A 13,831-nucleotide genomic window follows, 5' to 3' on the forward strand; every position below is an offset into this window, starting at 1 on the left:
ACATAACAGCCGAGCATACACCCAGCAGCGCTGCTGATGCCTGAACGGTATGTGGAATGAAGTGGGCGGGCATCGGGAGGCCACTATGGCACGGGGAAAGCACTATGGGCAGTCTATCTGAAGTGTACCTGGCGTATAAGACGACCCCCCACTTGGAGGCATATTTTTCAGGGCCAAAAAATCGTCTTATACGCCGGCAAATACGGTACCTGTGGTTGAATCAGTGAATGGACGAGGGAACCTCCAGCACCAAGGAAGCCTGAGGTTAGGTGGGGGCTACCTGACAGGTGGCATCCACCAGTGTATTGTAAGGTGAGCCCAATGGGAGAACTGCCTTCCCAGTGAATTGATAAGAACCTATGAGGCTGAGGGGAGAGAATACAGGTAAGGCTGATTCGGTTTGCTATACATCAAGAAAATACAAACTAGTCAAACTAGGAAGCTTCTAGAACTGCTTAATTTTGTAAGGTACAAAACAGCCTTGGGCACCTGGTTCTTTTCACAGTGAAAGAGCTGTTTAGAGAAAAGCCAGTGCTTTGCAGTAATCACTGTTATCTCATACTTTGAAGAAGCCTCTGTGCTTGCAGTGCCAGGGGGATTCAATGTGGAACATTAGCTGGTGCTTTGGTCCGGGACAGCAAAGAGCATGGTGCTTGCTCTGGCTCTGGCAACACTCCTGCCCTCCTCCTTGCCCAGGGTGCAGGGAGAGGGGGGCTCAGTGGACTCCAAACTCCCCAAGTACTTCTGGCCCCAGGGATAAGCATTCACACGGGACATCACCGAGCCTTTCCACAAAGCTCCACCAGCTTGAGCTTCAACTTCATATTCATCCAGCCGTTTCCAGTTCAGTGTCTCTTGATATTACAGGAAGCGAGGAGTTCTGCTTTCTGTCTCTTGTCCATTAAAATTGCCCTCTTAACCTCCAGAAACAGGCCCATACTTTCCTTGAAATTCTTATGTGAAATGTCACTTAAAAAGATACAAAGGACTGTTTACATCCTTCACACGGTCAACGCCTCAGATTATCGGAGGCTTTGTATCGCCCACGCTATCTGAGGAGTCCTCCCCTCATGGCGGCCTCTCACCGGAGGAGGCTCCGGAGCTCTACTTTGCCTGTGGCCTCAGCCTTGCATCCCAGGCTCCTGCTTCTGACCCCATACTTCTCAGCCAGCCACCCGTTCACTTATTTCCCTTGCCATCTGGGCTTATTGCAGTTTTCTTGTGCAGGACTTAATTCTTACTTCCTACTTGACATTCCCAAGACACACACACAAACACACAGAGAGACACACACAGATACACAAATATACACCCATGTCACATAGATGCCTGCGCAAACACACATGCTGACCTGGACCACCCTTTGTGTATTTTATGGTGACACTTGTTGCTTAGAGAAAGCTCTCACTATTTCATCCTGGCATCAGAGGCAGGAGCTCCCAGGTATGGTCTCCTGCCTATGGCTGGACCCTCCAGCATCACATGCTATGTAAGAGCACAGGTTTAGGAATCAGACAAGCTTGCCTCCCAGTCATGTCTGCATTGCATTGTGTTTGTGAGACCCTAAACAATTTCCAGCCCTCTGGGCCAATCTTTGTTTTACATGAAGACAATGTCTTATCTCAAAGGGTGATTTACAAGGATTAAATAAAATTATCCATGTCAGGACCTGGTATTTGTGTATATACTGAGCATAGGTATCTGCTATTATCATCGTGCATGTATTGTAACTATGGCTTTGCCTTCCATCTTTCTAGAAGGCATCTTAAATATCAAGCCTGGCTGTTCTGGCTTCCCACAGACAAGGCAATTCCTTTTAATGTTGAACCATGTCTGAACTTTCCAGAGTTTTGGAATCCGCTCTCCTTCGGGGTCATATCCTGTAGAACCACGGAGCAGCTCTCTGACATCTGAGCAAATGTCCTTTCTCATCTCTCAGGCACAGGGAGCCATGCAGGGCCTTCTTGGGCTGGCTGGCTCCTTGGAGACAATAACATCAACACCAGGCTTCTGCCTCCCTCTCTGTTCTCTCTTTCTCCTTGTGTACAGTCCCTGTCTCCTCTGCCCACAATCAGAGCTGGCACTGCTCAAGGAGCAGTGCCTTGTGTCTTCTCTTCTCTTGACATGGTTGATGTCATCCAGCCCCACAGTGTCACTTGCCACCTGCAATCAGATGATGCTTAGATGTGTCCCTCCAGCCAGGGCCCTTCTCTGAGCTCCAGAGCTGGATGTCCCCCCATTTCCTTGATGCCTGCTCCTAGTGAACCAGGGCTTCTCAAGTCAACATTTCCAAGATCAAAAACAACACCCCCCCCTTCCTGCCAAGACCATTCATCTCTCTCTCTGTGGATGGCAGTACAACCCACACATTTCCTTAGGGAACACCCTCACCACATCACCAGCTTTGCTTGCTGCCTTACCAGGCATAACTGTCACCCACAACCATCACCTACCTGTACCAGTGAAGGAAACCTTCCATGCTATCAAGTGGAATCCAGCTTCTCGTACCTTTATTGACCTATGGTTCATTTCATCCACTCATTCTTTTGATAAACATTGTCTACTAGTACACTTTTCTTTTAAAAGAAGTGCTGCTTTATTTTTGTCATTTGGACTTTTTAAAATATATTTTATTGATTTTTTACAGAGAGGAAGGGAGAGGGATAGAAAGTTAGAAACACCAATGAGAGAGAAACATCAATCAGCTGCCTCCTGCACACCCCCAACTGGGGATGTGTCTGCAACCAAGGCACATGCCCTTGACCAGAATCGAACTTGGGACCCTTCAGTCCTTAGGCCGACGCTCTATCCACTGAGCCAAACCAGTAAGAACTTGTCATTTTGATTTTAAATAATATTTATATAACATTTTATTGTCTCCAAAAGCTTTCCTCATTTCTCATAACAACATGATGGAATAGGAATGCAGGGGTGAATAGGCCCATTTTTCATATGAGCCAACTGAGTCCAACTTACACACTGTTACACCACAAGTCACCATCAGAGCTGGGAGGAGCCTGCAGGCAGGGCTCTAGGCTCACTGTTCTTGCAACTCCGCTGTGCTCCCTCTACCAACCCAGGAGGTTTCCTTTTAATTAATCCTTCCTCCGTGACAGAGTGCGGGGCCTGCCTGCAGTGGTTCTGACTCAGTGGGTCTGAGTGGGACTGAGAATCTGCATTCGAACAATTTCCCAGTGATCCTGATGTTGCTGGTACAGGAACCTCAAATTGAAAACCATGGATGCAGGCTAAACCTTTCACCCATGTCCTTGTCCCCATTTTTGGTCACCTCCTACGGAGAATTTAGAAAGACTCATCCATCCATGTCTCCAGATACCCCAAAAGATTATTCCCGGATTGAGCTAACCCAGCTGAAAGCCCCCACCTCATTGTATGTCGTGCCCTGCACAAGGCCCTGAGAAGTACTGGTTTAGTGACCTGAGCATAGGGATGGGCATCGGTGCACACAGTGGGGCCTTACAGGAAACTGCCTCCAAGAGAGGTGCCGTGTGGCTCATCAGGTGTGTGGCAGCCATTTCCCTGGAGTCTCCCCAGAGTGGGGCCAGCATGGCCATGCCTTCCCCAAGCAGAGGGCTTGGCTTTGCTTCATGGACACTGCAGCTCTTGTAACCAGTGATTTTCTCGTCTCCCTGGCCGAGAGGACTTGGTACCCCCTCTACTTGCAGCATCCATGGAGGTCTATGGGCCTTTATTGTCATACTTCCTAACCCCAAAGAGCGTGTGGCCCTGCCGTCTAGGCTGCAGTGTGGACACTGGCTGGCTGGACTTGTCAGCAGACTCAGAACAGCCTGGAGATGCAGCGGAACTGTGTGTCTGAAAGTGGACACGACTTGCCTCAATCCGGTGGCTTTGATTTCCAGAATCTAGGAAGACAGGTGTGACTGAGAAGTGCTGTCTATGTGGAAGTCAGAGGCTGTGGAGAAACCTGCGCTGCAGGCCCACACCAGGGAGACAGCACCTGGCGGGGCCTCCTTCCCGCACGGCTCTGCTTTGTGACCAGGCGTCCCTGAGGGACCGTCCACTCTGAGGACACAGACATGTCCAGGTTCTCAGGAGGTTCATGGACTCCTCTCTCAATATTTCTTCCACCTCTCACCTTGAATATGCTATTTTAAAGGGAAGCTCTCTATTCATGAAGCTCAAGGCTGCCAGTCAGCTCTCCAGAACAATCCTGAGTGACCAGCAAATTAACCCATGTGAGGAGCAGCAGGGCCGTGGAGCTCCCAGAAACCCACACCAAGGGCGAGCTTTCAGTAGTGGCTGCATGCTCCGAGGGGATCCCCATCCTCTGGATGGGAGAAGAGCCAGAAGCTCATGAGTAAACACAGACCTAGGGCTTCCTGCCCCTGAGAAGGAAGGGGAAGAGAATGCCCCCCAGACACTCTCAGCCACCTCCAGGCTCATGAGCCCACCTCATTAGGTGTTTCCTCAAGTCCTTTGCTGCTGGAGGCAAAGACCAACAAGTAGTTAACATATACATGTGAGAAGTCCATCAGAAGGCTGATGGACTTTCATATTTAGCAAGGGCTGAGAATCCGCATAATATTACCTGCTGCTGGCTGAATGGCTAAAGGCAATCCCCTAACCTGATAATCCTTTATTGTTTACCAAACCTTACCATTGATATGTCTGTTTGGTTTGCTAAAGGGCAAATGTGTATTCTAGTAAATAAAAGCTATGGGTCCCAACATTGAGAAAGCCACTCCACTGGAGAGTAGGTCTCCGCCTGGTTCCCCCATGCCTTCTAAATTTATATTTTTTGTCTAGTATATCCATTTGTGTGCAGCCCTTTCTCCAGATTCTGAATCCTTGGGGCAAAAGGTTGTGGCACTTTGCAACCAGAGGCTTATGCTCCAAATTAGGGCTCCTGAAAGCAAAATATCACAAGCACTTGGCATTTCATTCTCATCCCTCCTGTGCCCCTCAGAGCCCCACCTGGAAGTCAGGTACCAGTTCACACATTTTCTCTAAAGTGGCCAACACTTAAGCGAGGTCAAAGGACAAGTTAGAGACCTGCAGGACTCGACTGACATCCTGTCTGCATACATCCCAACCAAGCCATGTAGCTCTAAATACAACCCCTGGGCCAGGGCACCATTTGTCCTCTAATAGGGTTTTCTTGAGGGCAGAAAGTGACTCCTCATTGTCCCAGTGAAGTCCTCCAAACCCTTTTGCTTTGTTTAAAAACTTTAATTTTGTAGATTGCAAAGAACATATCATTGCTTCAATTTGCTTCTTTATTGATTTCTAATAAGTTTGAAAACATTCTTTCCTAAGGCCTCTCTGGGAAGGAAGGTGGGTGCTACCGAGTGGCAGAAAGTGCCGGTCAGGGCCTCTGTCACCTCTCTGGCATCTCATCTCCGTGAGCTGGGACACCTAGCTTTGCTCCTAGGCTAAATCTTTCCAGCATCTTAATCATTTCTGGGACCATTCCCAAAACTTTCTCTGGTTTTCTAAATCTTTTCTGAAAGCCTCCTTTTCATACTAAATAAAAGCAAGCTGAGACATTCCTTGGACCCAGAAGTTTCTAGCTTTGCAGGGTCTGCAGTCTTTCAAGAATGAAAACAATAATAATAATGATGATGATGATGATGATGATGATGATGATGATGATAAACATCTTTGAGGAATGAGTCAGGCCGTAAAGTAACTCCCTGCACAAGGCACTGTCTCTATGGGCTTGATCCCTGGGTCTGCTCTGGACATGTCACATACTGGGGGTTCATGCCTTGGGGCCCTGCCACAGCTTACAGAATGCACCTTTGCCTTCACACACTTCTGTGTTAATCAAAGGTGATTAAACCAGGTCCTCGCCAAGGGCATTCTTTCACAGTTCAGAACAAGTAAGGAAACGCAGAGACAACTATCTGGCCAGCTCCACAGAGATTTGTTCCTTTCTATAAAAATATACGTGCTGTAGATTTACAATTTGTCTGATTTGATCACCTTTCAGCACAGGAAATCCTGGCTTGCATACTCCAACAGGGAGGCTGCTATGGGAACTGTCGTTGAAGACCAGGCCCAGCCTGGACCTCACCCAGAGATATAGCTCAGGTGACACCTTGAACATCACCTTCCAGATCCACGTTGGATGCTCCCGCCCTCAGGCAGAAGCAGCCACCTATCTCTGTGCTCCCACGAGCCCTTGATTGTCTCTTTTGCAGCACATTGAGGGGTCTGTTGTAAACAGGTGTGCATCCGTCCACCTCACCCAGTCATCCATGAGTCCCTTGTATTTCATTTCAGTGGCCGCCCACTAAGCCTTTCCTGAATTGCTAAAGGCTTCTCCTGGAAAACCAAGAGAACTTCTCATTCTTTTAAAGATGAAATGGGGCCCGGCTGGTGTGGCTCAGGGGTTGAGCATCAACCTACGAACCAGGGGTTCATGGTTTGATTCCTGGTCAGGGCACATGCCCAGGTTGCCGGCTTGATCCCCAGTGGTGGGCGTGCAAGAGGCAGCTGATCAATGATTCTCTCCCATCATTGATGTTTCTATCTCTCTCTCTCGCTTTTCCTTCCTCTCTGAAATAAATAAAAATATATTTTAAAGATGAAATGGGAAACATTGGCATCTTCATTTCCATCTAGAGTCTAGACACAGCAATACTAGTCCAGACAATTAAGTGAAAGATAGATTCAAAGGCACCTCTGTTCGGGGGCAGATTCAACGGAAGACATCCCACCTCAAGAGACCAGATGCCTGAGAGGTGACAGAGGCCTGAGCAGCATTTTCCACCACTCGGTAGCACCCACCTTCCTTCCCAGAGCAGCCTTAGGAAAGAACATTTTCAAACTTACTAGAAATCAGTAAAGAAGCAAATTAAGCAATGCAATGCTCTTTGCAATCTACAAAATTAACAAACTTTTAAAAAATAATAATTTTGATAAGGCCAAGTTTTAATGGTTATACTCATACAGTACTTTGGGGGGGGGGGGCATATTGGTACACATTTTTCAAAAATCAGAAAATAATCAAGGATAGTAGTCAGAAGTATAAATAAAGACATATGTTTAATATGTTCATTGAAACTTTATCTTTAAGAAATTTAAAACAAACTCAGTTATGCAACAAACGTGGTCATGTATGTACTAGTGGTAAATGCTAAATTACGCAGCAGTAAAAAGTAAGTGTTGAAATTTCAGTGGCTTAACACCACAAAGGTGTATTTCTCACTCAAAGCCTGGAGTAGGCTGGGGACCTCCAGGCAGCTGTCTGACTCCCAAGCCCTGGCTCTCAGAGCCCGACTTCTTCCAGCTGCCATCACTGACATGAGGAAAGGAAAGTGCGGGGCCAGGCACAGAGGTGGCCTCCTCTATCACTGCTGCCCACACCCACAGCTCAGCCTACAGGTCCCCAGCAAACTGCAGAGGAGACCTGGCGACACAGCTTTTCCACGTGCTTGGGAGGAGGACACACTGTGAAGATGACACGCTGTGCCGTGCCCCTACCACAAATGCTAAGTGAAGGCCGCATGTTCAGACAAGAGAGCATCGTGCAGCATTAAATGTATGCTCTCAAAGGATGCTGAATGGTATGGACATCTTCACATCATACGATGGTGAGCAAAACAGGGAAGTCACGACAATACATGTAGACAGTGCATTACCTGAGGGCGTGCATTCATGCATGTGTGTGTACATGTGTGTAAACACTTAACACCACGGGTTAATAACAGAGTTATTTCTATGTTGAAATAAGTTCTGTCTTTATTCTTTTTCAGCTTTTCCCTAACTTCTCTTCAATAAGCACCATCACTCTCAGAGCAAAAAATAAGTTATTGATAAAAAGTATAATTAATAGGTATCCTACATACAATAACATAACAAGTCATAATAATAAAGTGGCTATAAAGCAGATAAAGATGCATGTATATCTATGCCAGTCCTCAGACCAGGACTGAGGGCCTTTCAAAGTGTTCTGGTCCTTCAGCCTTCCAGAGTCACTGCTCGAGTTGTCACTGATGGGAATATGTACATTAGGGGAGCAGGCAATGTTCATAATAGACTGATAATATGATTTTGGCATAAGAGCCAAGTTTGGAGCTGGAAGATGTGGGCTATTTTCCACACTGTCATGTATACGTAGCTCCTGAAAGAGGAAACCACACCTCAAAACCTAAGTGTTTTCTCCAGGGCTGTCATGAATATATAAAAGAGTGTTTCCAAATTGTGTTCTCAAGGTATTCAGTGATAAAAGCATTCCTTACCCCAGAGACAAGCTGGACCAAGTCAGGATACTGCTGGCTTACTGAGCTCCGAGCACACTCACGTGTCCCCCAAGTATCCAAGTAGCAGATATAATGACTTGCCCAGGAAGGCTTGTTCTAGGAATATCTTATGGAACTACAGCTCAGATAAACACTATGGAAAATGTTTACTTACTGAGATATTGAAATTAAAGGTGTATGTACCTATAACATTGTAGTTTTGGGAAGGACTTGTTATTTTCCCTTTTATATTTCTATCAACTTAGGGGTTGGTTAATTTCCCATCATTTCCATTTGTAGGATGAAAGATCACGAGCTGTACTGTGTCCATGCCGCGGCTCCGCCTTGGCACGTCTGGGGGAGGGCAGAGGACCGCTGGCGACAGTCTGCGTGGAGGACCATGGGGCCTCCTGGTGGAACTCATCTGAGGGAAGAGACGGTGGAAACAGGCGCGGAGTGATTCGGGACTGTGTCCCCCAACTGGACGGGATGAGGCGGCAGAGCACTAGGCATGAGCCATGGAGATTCCAGCTAATCAACGTGATGGGACCGACCACAGGCTTCAGCGGAGAGGTGCAGGCTCCAGACAAGCAGGCAGATACTACACAATAGTCCACAAATGCATGAACCGCACCCTGCACCCTGTGTCTCCCAGGACTATAGGAGGGAGGTAGAAGGGACCACAGCTTCTACAAAGTGGGAAGGGCCAGAATCTTTTCATCACCTACATAGAGGGACAGGAGGGACGAGAATAAATGAGAAATTTTTACCAAAGATATTCAGAATCAATGAGTGAGAACCCTAAAGTTCTAGTCATAGAAAAGCACAGTGTGAGACAGCTCAAAGGGGAAGGAGGCGAGAGGGGAAACGGCATTTGTCTTGGTGTGAAACTGCCTTGTTCTCACGCCTACAGGTGAGTGACCCTGTCACAGCTCGATGAGCTGGGTAGCACCAAAAGGCCAGTGATCTCCTGGGTGCAGAGAAAAGTGCTTTGGGCAGGACCAGGAGACCCTGGGCCAGTCATAGCCATGCTTTGTGTCCGAGATTTTCCTACCGTGGAGTAAGAGAGCTGATACCATTAAAATTTTAAAAAGGTTTAGGAACTGAATTTTATATGTATAAGTGAAATATTTCTATTTGGACTCCATGAAGATTCAGCAGGCTCATTGCATTTAAGACACACCTCGGTCCCTGTGTGTGAGCACACAGCATGAAAGTGATCACTGCCTGGGACTAGCAGGACAGATTCATAAATCCTTTGTTGGTCCCAGAATACAATTCCATGTAATTTCTTCGTTCCTCTGGAATTGCTGACAACAAATCCTCAAGGGGAACACTGAGGCAGAGAAAGGCTAAGCAAGTGTTCAGAGTCAAGTGGGGTGAACGCACAGCTCTGTTCAACCTCCCACACCCGGACCTAACTTGAGTGAATACTTGGACTTGTAAAACATAGCCTTTCAGGAAGTGGCACTGCTTCGGAAAAATAAAGTAAAAATTGCCACAACTCTGCTTTTCTTCACCAAATGTGGCCTAAATACAAGGGGTCGCCAAATGACAACAGGAGTGGCAGTCAAGTACCAGGTGGAAACAATTAGCCCAGTGTCCTGTGAGCCCAGGTGGCTCCAGGCCCAACCACTCCATCTCCATTCACCAAACCATTGTGACGGATTAGGAAAGCCTGCCCCCAAAGACAGACATTTGATATTCTAGGTCATGCCCTCGTGTCACCTTTTAAGAAGAACCAGCTTGAGGACAGAGGACATACTTTGACATTATGTTTCCGACCCAAAGGGGCTTTCCAGGCTCCTGTGCTTCTGTGACTAGTCGGCTCATTTAATATGCAGCAGAATCAGATGATGATGGTGTGAGGTTTAGTGTTGTCATTGCCTTAACTTATAAGGGTTATCATCATGCCCAGAGCAGATAACTATATTCAGATATTCCTGGACTCAATGTGGTTCCACCTCCTTTGCTCCTTGCCTTAACAGACTAGCTTTCTGGTGTTCAAGAGAAGCATAGCCATGTGGACTTGCTCTAAAGAACTGATTCAGAAGCCACAATTTATGTGTTTCCAGGTGAAAACTGCCCCAAGATCTTAAAATAATCACAGAGGATCAAAACCACTCTGCAGCTATTAGCTGTGAACACTAAACTAAGAAGCCACTCTGCATGCAATAGAGATGCACAATAGAACATCTGGGCCCTGTTGGATGAGAGACTGAGACAGCTTACCTGATTAACTAAGGAAAAATGTCATTACAAAGTAAACAAAATTAGTAAACAAAATGAAAGAAAGTAATTGTTCCGTATTGTTATTAGAAATCAATGCGAATTGACTGAATTTCCTTATCCAAATGTAAAGACATTCAGATGGGGTAAAATTAAAAATTACCAGTAAATGCCCTGGACAGTTTTGCTCAGTGGTTAGAGTGTTTGCTGATGGGTCACGGGTTCAATTCTGGGCCAAGGGCAAGTATCTCGGTTGCAGGTTTGATCCCAGGCCAGTCAGAATGTGAGTGGGAGACAACAAATCTATGTGTCTCTCTCACGTTGATGTTTCTTTCTCTTTCTTTCTCTCTCTTTCCTTTCCCTTCCTTCCACTCTTTCTTTCAAAAAATCAGTGGGAAAATATCCCCAGGAGAGGATTTAAAAAAAGACCATCAAACTGTTAGAAAAAACACATTAAAAATAAATGATGGCGCACTTTACTTCCACAACAATAGAGTAAATATACTTATTCCTTTTCTACCTGCTGAATACAGCTAAAAGCTAGACATTAAAAAACAAAGGTGAGAACAGTGAAAAGTAGAGAGCAAGACGCAGATAGGTTAGGGACTCAAAACCCAAAGTGAGTTCTTCGAGTTTTCTCTTGGCTTCACATAGTCAAGACTGAGTGTTAGGGTCCCGGAACAGGTACAGAAAGAAATACCCTAAGAAAAATATTATCTGTATCTCAAGGTACAGAAAACAAAAAATAAAATGGCAGATTTAAGATCTAACCTGAATAATTATTGTAAATGTAAATAAGCTCCTTTTCTCTAGCCAAAGGAGCGGAATTGGGCAGCCTCACAAGACAGAAAAACTTTGGCAACAACGGCTTTACTTCAGCCAAACACCACAGAAAAACAAAATGCAGTTGAATCTTAATTACAGAAATAAAATACACAGTAAAAAATATGAAGAGAGACTCAGGAACATGTGGACTCTAACTAAAGATCTAATTCTTAGGTCAATAGAGTTCCAGGAGGAGAGGAGAAATTCGGTGGAACTGAAAAAGTATTAAAAAATAATGGCAGAAAATTTCCCAAGGAAGAAAAAATATATAAACTTACAAAATCAAGAAGCTGAGCAAACCCCAAACAGAATAAAACCAAAGAAATTTTTATCAAGGTACATCATAGGCAATTTTCTAAAGGTGAGAGATCAAGTCTTAAAAGCAGCCAGAGAGGGAGAGTAAGTTTTCCCCATACAGGGGAGCAATTCAAATGACAGCAGATCTCCCATCAGAAACCACCGAGTCAGAAGGAAGTAGCACAATATAATCCTAAGCAATCACTAAACCGCTACAGATATGAAAATACGCTGAAAAATCCTGCAGCTAAGTCAAAATGGAATTCTAAAAAATGTCAAGTCACCATAGGAAGTACATAAAAAGAAAACAGAAATACAGAAAGTAGGACAATCAGAAAACAAAATATAAAATGGCAGATTTAAGATCTAACCTGAATAATATTGTAAATGTAAATAAGCTAAATGTATTAAAAAAGAAATTTGCAGTGTAGATTAAACCAAAAATATTATCTAACTATGCACCATCTGCAAAACAACTCACGTCAGATACAATGATATAGAAACGTTGAAAACAAATGTTGGAAAAGATGTGCTTTGTATATATGAATGAAAAGAAATAAGGAGTGGTTGCATTAATATCTAACAAACCAGACTTCAGGGCAAAAATTAGCAGGGAGAGAGAGATACATTACATCATGATAAAATGGTCAATCTACCAAGAATACATAACAATCCTAAAGTGCGTGCCAAACAGCAGAGCTGCAAAATATATGAAGCAAAGCTTGCTATCAGTCAGAGGAGAAATAGATGCCGCTACCATTATAGTTGCAGGTTTCCACACCCCTCTCTCAACAACTAATGGAACAATTGATAGAAAATCATCAGAATGTAGAACTCAACAGCATAATCAACTAACAAATCCTAATTAACATATATACTAGTAGAACACCACTTCAAAACAACAGAATACACATTCTTCTCAAGAATTTGCAGAACATAGGGAATAGGACCACAGCCTGAGCCAGAAAACAAACAAGTTAAAAAAAAAAACATTTAAATTATGCAGAAATTATTCTTTGACTCAAATGGAGTCAAACTAGAATTTAAGAAAGATAATAGGAAAATTTCCAAACACTTGGAAAATAGCACACTTCTAAATAATTCATGGGTCAAACAAAACAAAACAAAACATAATTCTAGAATAAGAAAGTTAGTTCAGCAAGGTCACAGGGTAAAAGGTCAACATAAAAAAGGCAATCATATTTCTATATACTAGTAATGAACACATAGAAATCAAAATTACAAATACAATACAATTTACAATATTTTCCCCCAAAATAAAATAGTTAGGTGGAAATCTAACAATTTATGTACAGGATTTGCATGCTGAAAACTACAAAACACTAATGTGGGGAGATGATCTAAAAAAATAAAAATACATACTATGTTTAGGATTGGGATACTCAACTTAGTAAAGATGTCAATTCTCCTCAAATTGATGAACAAGGTTAATTAAATTTCTATCAAAATTCCAGTAAGAATATTTGTAGATATAAACAAGCATTTAAAAGTTTATGCAAAATGCAAAGGAACAAGAATAACAAGCAGTTTTGAAAAAGAAGAATTAAGTGGGAGAAATTACTTTACATATGGTCTAGCTTTATCACTCAAGACTATGTTGTGTTTTCAGAAGGATAGACACATAGATCAATGGAACAGGATTAAAAAGCTTTAAAAAAAATAGGCTCATAAAATATAGACAACACAGTGTTCACAAATTGAAAGCATTTCCTTGGAGGAAGGATAGTCTTTGCAACAAATGCTGTGGAACAATTGGGCACCCATGGCACAAAAAGGTAACCTCAACTTAAACCTCACACCTTCCACAAAATTAACTCAAAATATATTATAGATCTATATGTAAAACTATAAAACTTTTAGGAAGTACATTAAAGAAAATCAGTTCCTAGAGCTACTTGAAGAGTTCTTAGACATGACGTCAAAAGCATGACCCATTTTTTTTAAAATCACTAAGTTGGATTTCATCAAAATTAAACACTTTTGCTCTGTGAAGGGTGAAAAGATAAGGCCACAAACTTGAAGAAAATATTTGCAAACCACACTTCTGACACAGGCTTCTTATCTAGAATGTATAAGAACTCACAAAATTCAACAATAATAAAAACAAACATTCCAGTTTGAAAGGAAGGAAAGACATGACAAAATATTTCAGCAAAGAACATAGATGGTGGGCAAACAAAGCACATTAACAGATATCCAGGCCCCGGTCAGTTTGACTCAGTGGAAAGAGT

Source organism: Myotis davidii, unplaced genomic scaffold (assembly GCF_000327345.1).
Source record: "Myotis davidii unplaced genomic scaffold, ASM32734v1 scaffold618, whole genome shotgun sequence".
Lineage (NCBI taxonomy): Eukaryota > Metazoa > Chordata > Mammalia > Chiroptera > Vespertilionidae > Myotis > Myotis davidii.